Consider the following 8,092-nt stretch of genomic DNA (forward strand, 5'->3'; position numbering starts at 1 on the left):
CTTTTCCCCTACCACACTCTGATGGAGTTTGTCAGAATATTCTCCACTGTGCATCTGTAAAAGTTGCTGAGCAGTTTGGAGGTTAATCCAAATTTAACAACTTGAAAATGTCTGTCTGTAAACAACTCAGCCAGCTCTGAAGAGCGGACTCTCAAAGCACGGCCGGGGATGTTGTCAGGGCCGGCTGCTTTTCGGGGTTAGTCCTCCTCAGACCCTTGCATACCTCAGTTGACGTCACAGTGAGTGAAGAACTCTGTGCTGCCTGTGCTGGTAGAATCCCTCTGTGTTGGTTGGTGTTGAGGTTGTCAAAGCTAGCGTAGAACTCATTCAGCTCGTCTGGTAGCGCGTTGCAGCTGACTGTGACCCTGCTGCTAATCTGCTGGAAATCAGTGATGTGTTGCAAGCCTTGCCACATGCATTGAGAATCTGAGTTGTTGTAGTATCCTTCCAGTTTCAATCTGTGCTGCCTCTTGACTTCCCTGATGGATCAACGTAGGGCAAATCTTGCTTTTTGTAGTCCTCTGCGTCATCAGAGGCAAATGCAGTGGAGCGTGCATGCAGCATGGAACGCACCTCACAGTTCAACCATGGTTTCTGATTTGGATATGTTTTATAGGACTTGGTGGGGACAATATTGTCAATGGAGGCGCTGATGTAACTGGTAACCACTGATGCATATTCCTCTAAATCCACAGAGCAGTCATCTCTCAAGGCAGCAGTCTAAAACACACCCCAGTTTGTAGCATCAAAGGAAGCACTGAATCATTTTCTTCACTTGAAACTTTAATAATAATTCTAACTGGGAAGGAATGTTTGACGAACTGCCTGCATGCTGGATAGAGGAACACAGAAATGTGGTCAGACTGTCCAAAATGGGGGTGGGGCAATGCCTTGTATGCGCCCCTTACGTTGCTGTAGATGTGTTCCAGGATGTTGTTATTCCTTGTTGGAAAGCTGATGAAACTTTGGGAGCACAGTCCCGAGGTTACAGTCATTCAAATCCCTGGCATAAAGGCACAGCTTTAGGAATTTATTTAAAATTCTAGCAATTCCTTCATATTAAGGTGTCTGCAGCAAGTTTCATCTCTTGAAGTTGTGATGGGTGAATTGTTTTCCTTTATGAAGTCCTCAGTGTTCAGAGACAGTATCTCGTCTGGGGCTCTCCTCAGCTCTTCCCAGGAGGGTGGCACAGATGCCCCTCCGGTGGTCCTCCTTGGGCTCTCACACTCTGGGGCCTCTGGATGTCTGGAGCCTGGATCTCCTCCATGCCTGCTTCATGCCCTGGGGGACGGGGCTATGGCTCTCTACACCCTCTTGCAGACCGTTACATGGGGAAACCTTTTGAATACAAGCGCGCTGATCCACACAGGTGTGTACATGGGTGTTCACTGTTCATCGACATAAACTACACCTTTCTTGGCTGTGACTTCAAAGCGCATTATGCGCTGTCGGTTCTGCGTGCTGCACAACAACATTCAATATTTAGTATTTACTGCTATTTACACTTAGCTAGATTAATGCGATGGCGTTGTGTTTAGTATGTTGCTCTGTTTTGTTTTGTTTTTTTGCTTGTTTTTGCTTCTTTTTCTCTCAACAGGTGATCCAGGAGATTTTTTTTCTTCTTTCTCTTTTTAAGTGCCCTTTCTCACTGTCCCTCTTCCCTTCTGTTTTTCTTTTCCTTCATCTTTCTTTCTCCCTTTCCTATCCCTCAGTCATGTCTGTCCCGTCTGTAACAACTGAAAATAAAATAAATAATAACAACAAAGGTCAATCAAATGGACCAATACGGCAAGGCCGCGATGATCCATTTGGCAAAGTAAATCCATTGGGTATCCTTGTTGGTCTTCAGACAACAATTCTGACGGCTAAAGAGGGACAGGCGAAAAAAGAAAAAAAGAAAAAGAAAAGAAAGAAAAAAAGAGACAATATCGATTGATTATCCAGAAAAAAATAATTTTAAAAAATTGAAGTTTTTGGGGGTTTTTTTCAAAATAACCACAGGTCTCTGCAATATATAAGTATGTATTGTCACTACAATGAAAATTGGATTAGGTCAGATAACGTTTAGGGAAAGGTTATAGTTAGTTTTTTCATTGTGTGCTCACTATTGTAGTGCAAGTGCAGAAGGGAGAGAAGAAAGAAAAGTTTCAAAATGAAAGTCCTTACAACATGGTTAGTGTTGAAAGCTGTTCCGTTTTGAGCAATTAAGTCATGAATTCAGGAAAGACTCGTCGTTTTAGTGTTTTTCAAGTGCGTTATTTATTTTTATGAACACCACAATTCAATTTATTTCAATTTTAATCAAGACCACGTTTCACAGCAAGCCACATGAAAATGCATGTTTGACATCCTAAGATTCCCTCAAATCAGGATTAAGAGGTTTGTTAGATGTATAAAAATTGAAGTCATAGTGTAGCGTTGTTTTCGAAACTAAACTTTTTTACACATTTTAATGAATTGCCTTCACGTGCCTGTCTAAATTCTTGTTTCTTCCTGTTATATGCAGCTATTACTTTTGCTCCTTTCAAAGTGGCAACACAAAAGTGGTAATACAGAAAAGTAGCACGGCTGGCATGTTGATTTTATATGTGCTTCTGAACTGACTTCATACTCACTTGTGGAGAATCTGGATGCCATCAGTTCACAGACAGCCTTTAGGAAGCTATCCACTTAGCTTAGCATTTTTTTAAAGTGTCAATAACAATGATGGAGTCTAAAGATTCCAGCAGCAATTTCCTGCCTGCAGTCTTCAGTGTTGTTTTATATAAACAGCCACTTTTCAAGATATGCACTTCTCTGACATATCCGGATTTTTTTTTCCTGTTTAAAGGATCTGAGTTCTAAATATATTAAATGTATTAAAATAAAAACATAACTTGTTCAGCATGACAAATAAACTGAATTCACCACACTCTGACTCCAATCAAGTTGTAGAAACATCTGCAAGATCATCTTTGGAAACACAATGCACCTGAGCGCAATTTTAAAGGTCGTGACATATTTTATAATGTTTCATATTTTTGTTTTTTATTTACCCCACCACCCCATAATGACAAAGTGAAAAAGGTTATCTTGACATCCCTGCAAATTTATTAAAAATATAAATGTTTAAATTTCAAGCTAACTTTTTTTCCGCTTTATCATTATGGGGTATTTTGTGTAGAATTTTGAATCCATGTGGAGTAAGGTTATAACATGACAAAACGTGGAACAAGTTACTTTTTGGATAGTGTGTAAATAGTTAGGACTCTTGGATGCTAGACTCACTTTTGAAAACCATGTGGAATACCTATCAAGAGACAAAGACTGGAGTCTTATATAGAAAAAAAATCTTGTTTCTCATTCAGAAGTTGTAAGATCAATGTACAGTGCACAGTTTTGTCTACATTTGATTATTGAGATATCGAAGATATGGGCCTGTTTCTTCATCAACCTTGAAGCTTCTGGATCCTGTGTATTAGAGTGCGCACCGATTTACCAGATTACATGGTGATTCTTTTCTTGCTCACGTTGCCTCTTATATGAGAAAGTAGGGCCGTCCTCCCAGCAAGCGCAGCGTTGTATGGTGTAATAGTCTGCGACTACTCTTGCATATGTTTTTTGTTTGTTTGTTTTTAAATTAGTGATCATGGATAGAGTGTCTGGTAATATGTGGCTGTCTCAGTTTATATATCGTTGTGCGTCTTTCTTAAGAAAAAACCCCTCAATCTCTTTTTTTTTTTTTTTTTTTTTTTTGTGTGTCCCATGGAGAAACCTTTGGAATACAAGCATGCTGATCCACACAGGTGTGCACACAGGTGTTCACAGACGCGGACTACAGCTTTCTTGGCTGCTGCCTCAAAGCACATTGTGCGCTGTCTATCTTGTGTGCTGCACAATATCGTTTAATTTTTAGTATCTACTGATATCTACTGCTAGCTAGTTTATTGTGATGGTGCTGTTTTTTTTATTATGTTGCTCTTTGTTGTTTGCTTTCTCTTCTGTTTTTTTTCTCCATACAGGTGATCCAGGTGTTTTGTTTGTTTGTTTGTTTTCTTTCTTCCCCCCTTCTCACCGTCTCTTCTCCCCTTTGGTTTTCTTTCTCTCCCTCTCTTTCTTTCATTCTTTCTCCCTGTCCTATCCCCCAGTCATTTCTGTCCCGTTTGTAGCAACCGAAAATAAAATAAATTCATAATTATAATAAAGGTCAATCAAATGGACCAATATGGCAAGGCCATGATGATCCACTTGGTAAAATAAATCCGCTTGGCATCTTTCTTGGCCTTAAGACAACAATTCTGATGGCTAAAAACCCTCAATCTCACTGAGATCATGTAATTTAATAAAGGATTGTATCAATTTATCTGGATTCCATGGTGACAAGAAGCCATATTGTTTGACCAGGAATAAATATTCCAGCACTTCGACCTTTAACCGGGCTGTGCAATTTCTAATATAAATAAATGCGTCACATCTCAGTCCCTAAGCGACTGTGAAAAGCACACGTGTTTACTTTAGTTCTAAGACATGCCAAGTGTAATTATTAGCAAACACTCACCCTGCAAATGACGTGAAATGTCATTGGAGAAAGCATGAGAGTGAAATTTACTCAGTAAGTTGAACCTAAATGAAAATAATTTTCCAGTAAAATGCTATAAATTGTCAGGCAGCGCAATTTATAATTGAAACAAATGTGTCACATCACATCTCAATAGTTAAGCACTGAGTAAAGCACATATGTTTACTTTATTACTAAGTAATAAAGGTTGTTACTATTAGCAAACACACACCCCTTGTGTGATCTGAAATCTCCCCATGCACTGAGTGAGTTTGTAATTCATTCAGTAATTTGAAATGAAATGAAACTTTTTTTAAACAAAGTGCCATGTATTGTTGATATTGTGAATTATTAAGAAAATTTAATAACATAATCACAAATAGATCCTATAAATAGAACATTTGCTGCTCGAGCTGCATCCAAAACAAGCTGGGACAACAAGATATTTGCCTCCTACATCAGCGGCAATGTTTTCACATGTTAATCCATGGGGACCAGAAAACATGCTCACTGCCAATAAACAAAAGGGAGAAAATACAAATATTTGTGAAGTGGAACGTCTGTCTTTAGTTTCTCATGAGGAAAAGCAAATAAACACAAACTGAACCTTAAAATGAAGCTGAACATATGGTCTCTCCTGTGGGCCTGACTGACTTCAACCACCAAACAAGCAGTTAAAGGTATGCTTCCCACCAGCTTCCGCAGGGGCTTGTTGTTGCATCTCCAGCCAGCAAGCAAACCTGTCTCCAACTAGTTTTGTGTGATGTAAACTTAATTTTTTTACCAACAATTTTTATTCAGTCCTGTGCCCCAGGGTATCATTCTGTTATTTGCCTTACCTTACTCTAAGATTATCAATCATGATAAGCTGTCACATGAATGTTGTTATCAATTTGATAAGTCAACCCAGGGGTCAATGCAGCTATGAGTGTGGTCATATGAAAGGGGTGGAATCTGGCCAATCACACACAATGACAGGTCTACAGGGAGCAAAGCGGATGATCTTACACAGGAAGATAAAATAATTTAATTTTATCAGTATTACATTATAATACGTGTAATTAAGACATTGGTGAATTGATATTGTATTAACGTAAAAGATCAGATCAGGGATGTCACATTCATTTTACACTGAGGGTCACACACACCTCATTTTGAGCTCAAGTGGACAGGACAAGTGAAACTCCCATTTCTCTCAGTCTAAAGAAAGTTTAAATACACATTTCATTTGATGGATGTCTTAAAATAAGAAAAAGATGTGCTATTTCACAACTATTTGGGCTTAAATCGTGAGAAATGAATGTGGAAAATTACAAAAAAAAAGACTCTGGGGTGTAATTATGACATAGACAGCTTTTGTCTGTCTACGTCATAATTGTCTTTTTTACTGTGGAACCACTGTGAAAAAATCTGATATTTCATTGGTTGATTGTAAAAATAATAATAATTCAGTTAATTAATCTATTACTTAATCAATATGGCATAGTATGCGTAGTCACGGGGAAAGTCGTTATCAGTAAGAAAAGTTATGAAACTTATGAGAACACAGTTAAAAGACCAAAATTCATGCCCTCCTTCACATTTTCCAAAGCCTTCCAGTGAACCTGATTGGAGTCTTTCCCTGGCTGAAGGAGTTTAGACTAAAAAAAACAGTATTTAGATCCATGAGGGATATTCAAGGATCAATGATGCTATTTGGTGATTGGTTATTAGGTGGTGATTTCATACCTTTCAATCTCTTATCTCATACATAACCTTCTCCAGATCACAATAAGTCAATAGCACACATTAGCATGTAGATGAACCCTGAAGTTAACTGGAAATACCCAAATCCTGCTTTTTGAAGTTAAAAGCTAAATAAAACTTGTAAAATGGTCAAAACGATTGTTATTGTTTTTATTGGGGAGCCTGGGAATTCCACGGTGTACTAGGGCCTCCCCCAGTAATCGAGGAATTATGAAAACGTTTGATAGTGTATGAGACGTCCACGTACAGCAGCTCTATCTTTAATGAGATCATGGGATAATGCTGGTTAAATGCAGGGTCAGGCTCCTGCTGAGCCAAACTATCTCCAGTGATTACACTGCAGTTCATTACAAACTGTTGTGACGTTAAAACCATCCACTCACACACAGCTGTTTACATTTCATTAGCTAACTATTCCCGTCATGGTCAGGCTGAATAACAATGATGGTGCACTTGGTGTGTACTCACTGCATCTGTAATGTGTCTGTGGTGAAACAGTAATCCCCAGGATGCTTATTCATTTTGATGAGCGAGAGCTTTAAACGGATTATCTCACCTGAGTTGCTAGTTTGTAGAAACATTTGTCTACCCAAAATTTAGATATTTTAAGAATTACAATATCTTTGTAATATGTCCATCACACTTAAATATTAATGAGAAAATAAAATAATTCTTCTTTCAGCTGCTCCCTTTAGGGGTCACCACTGCAGATCATTTGCCTCAATCTCACCCTCCGCTTCCTGTACTGTCACATCAACTTCCTGCATGTTATCTTTCACCACATACATGATCTTTCCATGTGGTTTTCTGCTCTTCCTGCTCCTTGGAAGCTCCATATTTAAAATCCTTTACCCATTTCGTCCACTGTCCCTCCTCTTGACATGTCAAAACCATCTAAGACCTGCCTCTCTGACTTTATCTCCAAACTCCTCAACTTGAGCTATCCATCAGCACTAGGGCTGCATGAGGAGGAGGGAAAGAGTTTCAGTGATGTCGTGAAGGAGGACATTCAGATGGTTGATGTGACAGTCTGGAATTGTCTGGAACTTTTAAACACACTTTGCAATAATAATGCAATAATAATAATAATGACGATGCATTGAGGGCAACTCCTGGTGGGTATCCCAGAGTTCCCAAGGATACCTTGACATGTAGACTGGAGAAGCCTGTGATTGGTAGATGTCCCACGCCACCACCTGACTCTTACTTTTGGCATTATGTGGAAAACATGTAGCAGCACATTAATTTAATGGATATTTGAGTGGCGTTACGATAAGTGAAGCCCGATAAGGAAATGATATCCTGGGTATATAAACTTGTTTCTTGCAATAAAATCAATGCAGGCCTTTGTAGTTGTAACTCCGCTACTGCGACCAGTAAGAACTGTTTGAATGGACAATAGTCCCTTATGTGAAACCCATTGGAGATGAATGAGGCTTTGTGAAGGCAAACAATAGGTGCACAGAATTTGTGGGATCTCCTTCAAAAGCATTTAAAAGCTCCAAATAATTTTGGTTTTGAGGCCATAAAAAAGGAATCTAAAATTTGAAACACCTCTTTTTTTTCACTATTACAGTATTATACATGCACTCTAAAAGGTTTTGTGCCTTCTGCAATAATCTACAACATAAAAGTACTATAAACCTTTGAGTAACAATCCAGACTTTTGCCTAGTACTATATGTGATTCAATTGTTTTGTGGTTGTTGTTTTTATTTTGTTTTTTAACTTTGGATAATATAGTATGCGGGTGCACAAGCATCTAGTTCAAACTTGTAAGGGAAGAGTTAGCCTGACATTTTCTGAGAAT

This window comes from Maylandia zebra, linkage group LG9 (assembly GCF_041146795.1).
Source record: "Maylandia zebra isolate NMK-2024a linkage group LG9, Mzebra_GT3a, whole genome shotgun sequence".
Lineage (NCBI taxonomy): Eukaryota > Metazoa > Chordata > Actinopteri > Cichliformes > Cichlidae > Maylandia > Maylandia zebra.